This window comes from Pteronotus mesoamericanus, unplaced genomic scaffold, assembly GCF_021234165.1.
Source record: "Pteronotus mesoamericanus isolate MK-2021 breed Mesoamerican mustached bat unplaced genomic scaffold, CSHL_Meso_final contig_73, whole genome shotgun sequence".
In the NCBI taxonomy this organism is placed as follows: Eukaryota; Metazoa; Chordata; class Mammalia; order Chiroptera; family Mormoopidae; genus Pteronotus; species Pteronotus mesoamericanus.
Window position 1 is genome coordinate 12,798,821 of NW_026555245.1, and position 10,417 is coordinate 12,809,237.

At 35.5% G+C, this 10,417-nt stretch overlaps 1 non-coding gene across 1 annotated transcript; it reads left to right on the plus strand.

Moving 5' to 3' along the window:
- Positions 1 to 9,361: 9,361 nt before the first annotated feature.
- LOC129078508 (U1 spliceosomal RNA) lies at positions 9,362 to 9,524 on the plus strand. Its single transcript, XR_008529963.1, has one exon. It is a non-coding gene; the product is annotated as a U1 spliceosomal RNA (small nuclear RNA).
- Positions 9,525 to 10,417: the final 893 nt, after the last annotated feature.

Here is a 10,417-nt window from a genome sequence, read left to right on the forward strand (position 1 = left end):
TAGAGTCTGAGAGAGTTGTAACTACTTTGGGGGCACTATATGAAATGGATACCAAAATTAAGACAAAGCTCTAAGCTGTAGACAATTTAATATTGCCAGTGTTTAGAGTAGTGAAACCAGTCATTTAATAGCTGTGAAGTCATTGGTTTTAAAAATATACATTCCATCTGAAGCAGCAGTAGTAGTCCAAAGCTACTAGCCATGCCACCAGGACGTGAAAAACCCTCAGGAAGCAGCCTGAGATGGGACAATAATAGTAAACTATATGGTTTTTGAGGCAATTGATTTCTAATCTCTCTAAATGATCCACCTTAGTGCTAAGGAAATAAAAATTTCCTAACCATTAACTTCATTCCTAATTTAGAGTATGGATAGATTAACACAATTCCATGCCACATCTAAATAAAGGACCTGAAGTATGTAAACTGATTGTACAAAGAATAGCTCCAGGTAAACATGTTTTTCAGTCTTGTCTAATTTAGTTCTTGTTTCAATGTTTATGCACGTTATAATTTCATTGCGTCTATATTTGGTAAATTTGTCAACATCTATGTGAAATTATAAAAGTTATAAATAATGAAGGGATAAACAAGATTTTTGTACTAAAATTGTATTAAGATAGCTAAATAAAAAATGGAAATTTCTCTTATGAAAAAGAGCACAGTCTTGGGCTCATAGAAAGAACAAATGTCTGAATTCTAACCAAATACACATGATATATCACAAAATTGTATGCCAATATTTATCTTGTATGTATAGTTTGGGGTATAGCTATCAAAGACTTATTCATGGAGTCCTTTTTTTAAAAGAATCACATAAAATATAGATCAATTATTTTTTTGCTAACTCTATCAAATGTCGTGTCTGAGCTAATTATTTCCATCCCTTTACTGCATATTAGTTCATTATATCATTTGAAATCCAGTCTCTGCTGCAGAAATTATTTTAAGACCACTATTTTCCATTCTTTCTTGGCTGAATACATTTTGCTCAGAATAAAAGTCATAGAAAAAAGTCCTTGGCTGCATAAAAGTCCTTTGTTGGTGCTTTTGAACTCCCCGGTCGTGGACTACAAAGAGTCCAGCGCTCTTCCTCTCACCCCTGTAGAACAGAAATGTCGCCTTTTGTGGATCTTGATATACAGGATACATTACTGAGTGCCTTTAAAAGCTTTGTGAACCTTGATGGAAATCAGAGGTGAAAATGACAGTTCAAATGTCTGGTCTGGGTTTAAGAGACCCATGGTAATATATTTTTCTTCATAACAGATGCAGATAAAAAAGTGAGAGTTGTTCTACCAGTAAAAGCAGGCTCAGACTTACCGTCACCACTCTTTGTCCTCCCCAGAGCCATAGCCAGTGAACTTGGAAGGCAGGCTTAGTGCTGAGGGTGTAGCTAGGAGCAAAACAAAACACCACAAAACAGAAAAACTTTATTATGCTTATCAGGATTGAGTAAGACTTGGATGTTTGGATCATCAATGTCCTTAAACTATAAAACGAATTTTGGATTTAAATCACCTATTTAAAAGTATAGTTACTGTTTAATCATGATTTAAAGTATTTCTAGTATTCTTAAAGATCTTTTTTTAAGGATTTTATTTATTTTTAGAAAAAGGGAAGGGAAGGAAAGAAACATCTATGTGAGAGAGAAACATTGATCAGTTGCCTCTTGTACACGCCCCAACCTGGACTGAACCAGCAACCCAGGCATGTGTCCTGACCAGGAATAAAACCAGCAACTTTATGCCTTGTGGAACGATGCCCGACCAACTGAGCCACACCAGCCAGAACTTGAAGATCTTTCAATTATTAGTGCTTATGCCAGCCCCTAGATCAAGATAAGCAGGTATCCAACTAATGTCTATTTCATAAAAAATAGGATTAGTTTGGAGTTGTCTGCCTCAGGGTTCATTTAGAGGAGCAGTGTACAGGGAGTATTATGTGAATGGGGAATTTATTGTATGGATTAACACTTCTACAAGATGTGAAAGAAGCTTGGGAAATGAAGATTTGGAGGAAGAAAGTCATAAGATCAGGGAGAGTCAATAATCATTCCTACTGAAGCTCTGCCATGGGTGAATAAGTCAGAACATACAGGGAAATCTGAGGAGCCAAGCATATCCAGCCTTGAAAATGGGACTGCAAAGGAACATACATTGAAAAATATCTGGGAAGCTATTCCTTGTGTGCAGCTGCCACCTCTTTGTCTCCACAGGCAAGCATCTCTTGCTGGGCCTGAGACCATGGTAATCAGCAGGGCCATCCATCCCGAAGATGAGCTGAAGGTATAGCAAAACAGTATAAGTGCAATATGGAACTACAAGGGACTTGTGTGCCTGTATATCACTCTAGATGACCTGTGAACTTCTGCAAGTAATGAGTGTTCTTTACCTCCCTCCACCTCCAAATCTTGTGAGTTCCTCTGTTGGCCAACTTTAATCCTAAAACTTACAGGGAGGGTAATTCTGGAAAATGTGATTTCCAATTTAAGTTGACAATTGCAAAATTCAATCCAGGGGTTTTCCTTCCAATGAATATAAAATAATTGTATGATTAAAACTATGCGTTGAAGTAATAACAAAAGGAAAGCTAAAGAGTCTTCTGTACACCTTCTAGATGAACTAATTGTTCATTCACCTAAAAAAAAAAACAGAATACATATAATACTATATCTCATTAAACTGAGCTATTTATGCTGATAGAATATTAATTTTGTCAGAATATTTTTATCTAGAACATTAAAAATACTGCTCTAAAAATGTACCATTTGATTTCGGTGTATAACTTTAGTAAGATGAAAATGTGTGTTTTCAGATTATAGATTCCTGTCTAGAATTTAGTTAAAACAATAGTTATCTATCTGAAATTAATCTTGCACTTGGACAATTATTTTCCATTGATGATGGAATTGTTCTTACTAATTTATGGTAACTTACTGGCATGAGTCCCTGTCTTTTGGTAAAACACAAAGAGAAAGATCAGTATTCTCCCATTCAGTTTGCATACCTGCAGTAAGGGATATAAAGTCTTATGGAGTGTTTGAAACACATAGGTTGAGTAATATCTGTTCTGTAACTAATCCTTTGTTTGTGCTAGTTACTATTTAGGAAAAACTTGTCTTGGTCCTTTCTTTGAACTCCATATAGTCATAGCTTAGCCATGGTTTTAATGGTCAGATCATAGAAATGTTCCATTTTCTTTCCAATTTTCACACTTTTGCTAGCTTTCTCAGTAATTCAATATACCTTGAGAGTTTGAAAAATCTTGGCCACTAGCCTTTGCAGCCTTGGGAAGCTCAAGAATTCCTACTTGTTTTCTGCAATCTGATCTGTACTCTGTGAGAGTACATGCACTAATAAGGTTGTGTATTTGGCTTAGCTTGTGTTTCTTAGAAAAGCAGGGCCTGAGTCAAAGGTTTAAGTTCAAGTGGTTCATTCAGGAGTGCAATTCAGAGAATACAAATCTGGGACAGAAGGAGTAAAACAGAAAATAATAAGGTGCCATTATAAAGGAGCCTTATTACATCGGCCACTTCTACATGCAACTGGATGCTTGATACCTTGAACTGTCTGAAATGCATCTTCAGAGACTTCTTTGCCTAAAAAAGACCCAGTCATCTCTCTCATTCACTGATTGAGACCTGTGCCACAGGGTGTTAACTCCTCTGCTCTTCTGGATTGTACATATGCAAGTACCCAGTCCTGGAAATGAGAGGTGCACATGCCAAGTCTACACAAAAACACTGCCACGTTTAATTGTGTGAAACAGATTGGACAAAATAGAACAGAGCACCACAGAAAAGGTTGTAATAAGATTAGATGGAGAGTACGTGGGAAAAAAGTTCAAGAGGTATCCATCCGATAGAGTTCACTCCTTGCAACACTCAGACCCCACGGGTTAAATTAATTGATATATTAATCAATTAAGTTCAATTGATCTAAAACCCTTTCATGGTAAAAAGCAAAAGTTCTTCAACATATACTTGGTTTGAGGGTTAATGAGGAGTTGTAGGCCCAACTACTATAGTTTAATTAATCCAAAGCTTTATTTGATATTTTTCATTTTCTTTCTCAACCAGCCATACTAGGCATTCTTCACCTGTGACAAGTAATTTGGTAGATATTGTGCCCATGAACAAGGTGGCTTATTGAGGAATCTGAACTTTTGTTTAACTTGCCCTTCTTGGGGATATGACCTAAATCCATTGTCATTAAATAAGGAAATATTCAGATCATCCAGGCATCACCTAGACTTCAGCTACATTTCTTCTTGCCCATAGTGTGTAGCATATTCATAGCTTTTGGTGATGGTCAGTCTACCATCTCTGTAAGTATTGTAACTCTAATTTTTAGCTTCTATTCCAATGACACTAAATGTCAAAATGATCGGATGGTAGTTGTATCTTTAAGATCAGTGGAAACTTTATTACATGTCCACTGATAGATGTGTTCCTCCAGCCCACTGCTCTTTTTCTTCCATCCCCCAACCAAAAATAAAAATAATAAAATAAACAAGCTAATATCTAGCAGGATCTAAGGTTGAAGAATGTAAAGTATACATTTTACAAGTGGTTCCTTAGAAATATCAAGATATTTTATTCTGACAAATTATATTTTCTGATTTTTAACTTGCTTGACACTCCAGCTGAGTTACAAAACAAAATTATCATGTTACCATTTTTATGAATAAACTTTAAAAAGAAGGAAACAATATATTGATATATCCTCAAACTCAGATATTCTCCCTTCGACCATGTCCACTCCACTAATAAGCCTATCAAAGGCATTTTTCATTTGTCTTACAGTATTTTTTTTATCTCCAGCATCACTTTTTGGTTCTTTCTTAGGATTTCCATCTCTCTGCTTACATTGCCCATCTGTTTCTGCATGCTGTCTGCTGTATCCATTACAGCCTTTAGCATATTAATCATAGTTGTTTTAAATCCCTGGTCTGATAATTCTAATATCCCTCCTATGTCTAGTTCTAGAGCTTGCTCTGTTTCTTCAAATTGTGTTTTTTGCCTTTTAATATTTTTGTAATTTTTTTTTCTTGATAGCTGGACATTATGTATGTGGCAAAAGGAGCTGCATTAAATAGGCCATTGGCAATGTGGCTGTGGGTTTGGCCGAAGGGGATGTGTTTCATAGCCCTCTAGTCTAGTGAGTAGGTCCAGTTTTTTAGTGAGCCTTTGGGTCTAGAATGTGAACTTTATAAGCGTTCTCAGTTTTTTCCTCATTTATATTGAAGAGGATGGCTAGAGAGTGGACTGGATTTAGGCATTTCCCTTATCCAAGGTTAGTTAGGCCCTGATAATACCCCAGGTAGTTATGCTGTGTTAACTAGTTTCTCATGAAGTCAGGCCTTGTTAAGAAGAACAAAGTGCTCTGTCCAGGAAAAGTCCAGCAATTATTAATATAATGAGAATGGTTTGCATGACATCCATGTAACCCGGCAGCCAAGGAAAGTAGATGGGAATACACATGTATGAACAGTGATGACTTTACTGCACTAGTCAGTGGGGGCAGTAGATGACATTGAGTGAGCATATGTACTGTCTCGCCATCACATTAAAAAATGACTGATCAAATAGAGCAACCAATCTGCATCGAATTTTGCATTAAGTTTGAACATTCCTCCACAGAAACTATTTGGATGATTCGGAAGGCTTTAAGGAACAATGTGATGAGTGCAGCAGAAATAAAAGCGTGGCCCAAACACTTCAAAAATGGTCGAGAATCTGTTGAAAGTGATCAACCTTCTGGAAGGCCTGCAGCAAGCAGGACACCTGAGAATGCTGAACGTGTAATCAACAAAGATTGGCGACAGACAGTGCGAGAAAGAAGCTGACCTGGGAATTCCAAAAACTCCTCTGCTGGAGATATTGATGAAGGCTTTTGGCATGAAATGTGTCCTGGCAAAATTCAGTCTATGGCTTTTGCTACCAGGGCGGAAGGAATATTGTCCTGAAGTTGCTGATGACTTGCTTCAAACCACTACCAATGAACAAGATTTCCTCAACAAGGTCCTAACCAGAGACAAATCATGGGTCTATGGCTATGATCCAGAAATGAAGGTCCAGTCATCCCAATGGAAGTCACCTGGTTCTCCAAGCTCAAAGAAGGCATGGCAAAGTCACAGGAAGATCAAAACCATGTTAACTGTGTTTTTTGATTAGAAAAGTGTTGTCCATCGTAAGTATGCCCCTCCAGGCCAAACAATGAATAAGGAGTGCTCCCTCAATGTTCTTCATTGGTGGAGAGATGCAATATGATGAAAACGGCCGTAGCTATGAGCAACTGGTGACTGGCAGCTACATCATGACAACACACTCGCTCATGCATCATGTCTCATGCAGAAGTTTTTGGTGAAACATCAAATTGCCCAGCTGACTCAGCCCCGATACAGCCTGGATTTGGAGCCCTGAGACTTCTGGCTTTCCCCAAAACTAAAATCACCTTTAAAAGGGAAGAGATTTCAGACCATCAATGAGATATGGAAAATACAATGGTGCAGCTGATAGTGATTCTAACAAAGGATTTTGCAGAGTGTTTTGAGCAGTAGAAGAGATGCTGGGGGAACTGGGTGAGGTCCCATGGTGCCTATTTTGAACGGGACTGAGACATCATTGTCCTATGCACAATGTTTTTGTATCTTGTATCTTCTTCAATTAATGTCTCTATTTTTCATGTTACATGCCTGGATACTTTCTGAACAAACTTCATATTTCAAAATGGTTCCTTTCCTCTGTCCCTGCTGGAAGCCAGAGGGGAATTTCCCCCTCTTTGCTGTAGGAACCTGGGCGAGCTCCTGGAGGTAAATTTCACTGTATTGTGGGTGGGGGTGAAGAGTTATGACTGGGCCTCCCTGGAATTTTTTAACTCTTTCACTTGTCCACATAGAACCTCCCGCAATCCATCAGTTACAGTTCAGGGTTTCCTTTGTGAGCAGAGTGGTTCTCAGAACAGTTTCTGCTCCTGAGTGCCTGTTTCAGTAAACCTCACCCTCCTATATTTACCTGTCTATCTCTCAACAGCAGTAGTTTCTCCTGTGCCTTCCCCTTTTTTACAGATCTAAGGAGATTTTGTGATTTTTTTATAGTGTTCACTTTTTTACTTGTTAGGACAGCGGTGCTTCCAGGCTCCTTACATGAGGAACCATGTAAAATTATTTTATATCTAGAATCCTATTTTATAACCTATTGTCTGTCCTGTGCTTTGGCAAATGCCCATAAAAATTTGTTGAATGAATATATTGTAAGCTTAAGAATTTATTTCACACTCCTTTTCTTTTTTGTCCAGAGTTGATTATATATCCTAGGGTAACTTTATTACTCGGGGCTTTAATATTCTGCTATCAAAATCTTGGCTTCTGAATATCTTTTCTAAATTAAAGAAACCAAGGCACCTTGGAGAAATAGCTGAATCCAGGGCTGGGTTTGAGAAGTACAAAATGGGGAAGTGTACCCTGGACCACCTTGTTATACTAGAATGACAGATTTTATCTTACTTTATTTATTTTATTATTTTATTTTATTTTTGCTTTTTAGAGAGAGAGAGGAGAGAGACACACAGAGAGAGAAGACAGCATTTATTTTTTTTTAAAGTGGTAGACAGAGGTCAAAAATGTAAAGGAGCCCTTGAAGGGATTCACAATAGGCAATTTTGGAAAGTATGAACATTTACAATAAATAATAAAAAATGTGAATTTTAAACCAGTGACTACAACTCCCTGAGTCCATACTGCTAATTTTTATGAGAAAAGGAGTATGCCATTTTTATAAAGAACGACAATTGATAAATATAGAAGAAATTATGCAAGACTGTCTTTTTTGGAAATAATTATGGTAATAACTTGTTAAAGCAGGAACCCCAAAGGATGCAAAGATAACCAAAGATACTGGGTGAGAGTTTGAAAAAGAACAGCATAATTTTTTATATTATTTTTCAATGACTAATGGTAATATGGTAAGTTTATAATAAGAAAACATGATAAAAAACAATTTAACCATGTGACCACAGTAAGCATGACAAATAATGCTCAAACTAGCATCAGATACCCCCTAAAATGATACACGGAGAAGGTCACAGCATCACTTATGAAATATTCCTACCAAAAAGAGATAACCTCAACTAATCATGAAGGCTCATTAGAAAATCCCAAATTAAGAGATATTCTATAGAACCATGTGCCTATGCTTTTCAGAAGTATTCCTGACATAAATGGTCCCAGCTTAAAGAAGACTGTAGAAGCAAAAGTAACTGCTATTTTGGATTTTAGCTCAGTGAAAATTATGGTAGCTATAACTGACAGTACTGGGACACAATTTCAACACATATTACATATTAAATAATAGTACTGCATAAATATAAAATGTTCCTAATTTGATAATTCTATTGTGGTTTTTTTTTGTAATGCACCCTTACTTGTAAGAAAAATGTGGTGAAGTATTTAGGGGTAAAGAAAATGGGATAAAATAAATATGGCAAAAAATTGATCTGGATGTAAGATAAATGGGAGTACCTTTTATTATTTAAATTCTTCTATGAACTTCAGATTATTTTAAATTTATTTTTTAAACGAGTAGAGAGATTATGGGATTTTTATTCTTGCATGTTTGGATTTATAGCCTACTCTACAACGTAACTGTGTGCCTTTGGGCAAATTACTCAATATATCTAAGCCCTGTTTTCCCATTTATAAACAAAATGATAGTAGTAGTTAACTTCTAGAGTTGTACAAAGGAGGACTTGAAGAAATGTTTTTAAATTCTTAGTGAAGTGTCTGGAAGTAAACATATAAAAATTGTCATCCATATTTAAATATAATAATAATAATGAAGATGTATTTGCTTATTAAACTTATATTCTACAATATATTTAGTGTGAGGCTTTAACCAAGTATTAAAAATACATCCCTTAAAGATTTGCTCTCATAATTTAACATTGCAGTAGTCACATCAGCCAACATATGCCAGATTTAAAAGTTGGTATTCATGAACATTTGATTATTGGATCAAATCCACATTCATTTCTGATTGTATCTGGTTTCCTTCAATAAATGAGCCTCTGAGTACATGACTTTTAGAATAATGGCTTCTGCACATATCTGTGATTAATAAGTTGCTTTGGCTTCATAATCTATGATATAAACCATCAATATTTTACATTTTAATTTATCTATGCATATGAAAATGACCTAATTTAATATCTACAATTGAACTGAAATAAAAATGTTGAGTTTATAAAAAACAAACATTATTTCTAGACTTGATGTTGTAATATGCTGTAATAATAATTAAATTGAATCTTATGCTATTTAAATGAAAGCAAGCACTGTTCTATTTAAAATGTGGGAAAATAATACTTACCTGGCAGGGGAGATACCACAGTCACAAAGGTGCTTTCCCCAGGGAGAGGCTTATTCACTGAACTCTGGATATGCTGACCCTGCAATTTCCCCAAATATGGGAAACTCGACTGTATCATTTGTGGTAGTGGGGGAATGCATTTGTGCTTTCCTCTGAAAAATATAAAAAATAAAAATAAATAATAAAATGTGGGAAATAAATTGAATGGACCATTATCAATTATACATAAGTAATTATAAGCAAATTATTTTAGGATTAAATTTACTGAAAGATATGTTGACTTTGTATAATATTAAACCAATTTCTAATGCATGATATTAGATTTATGATAAATGTGAGATTTATAAGGTAGGAAAATATTATCCATGGACTAGCAGTATATAGTTATTTAAATATTATGATAGTAGAGGATTATTCTAAATATGATTTGAAAATGAAATTATTTCATTAAGTAACTTTATTACAAATGTCAGAAAATTTTAATTATGATTTTAAACCTAAAGAACTTATTTATTTAATTGCTAATTTTCACTTTAGTCTCTTTTATTTTGGATGTATACCTTAGTGAAAGACTATTTGTGTACAAATTCCTTCATACATGGATGTCTTGGCCTTCTTTTATTACAACTAGCATGTAAATAGTGATGCAAATGGGACCGCGCTTGGTTATGCTCTAGTAACCATAATTTATTATTGAATGGTACATAGCGATCATTTTAATCCAGGATCCTGCAGAAAAGAGGCTTGCTTGAGTGTGGTTGGTAGGGTCTCACATGAGATGGACAGCAAGTTGAACATTTCACCTAAAATGTCATCTGGTGCACTTGAGTATGATATTGTTATATCACAGAATTACATGCTTATGAGTAATAAAAGATACTGTAATTAAAAAATGGGTGTTATTTGTGCCAGACCCTATATAGTGTGTTTTTTTCCAGAAGAAACTGTGTTAGATGGTCAGATTACAAATCAGGTATCCAAATGGTAAATAGTACAGTCTTTTCTAAAGTCTTAGCTCACAAATAATTCAGGTGACCATGAGCATTGA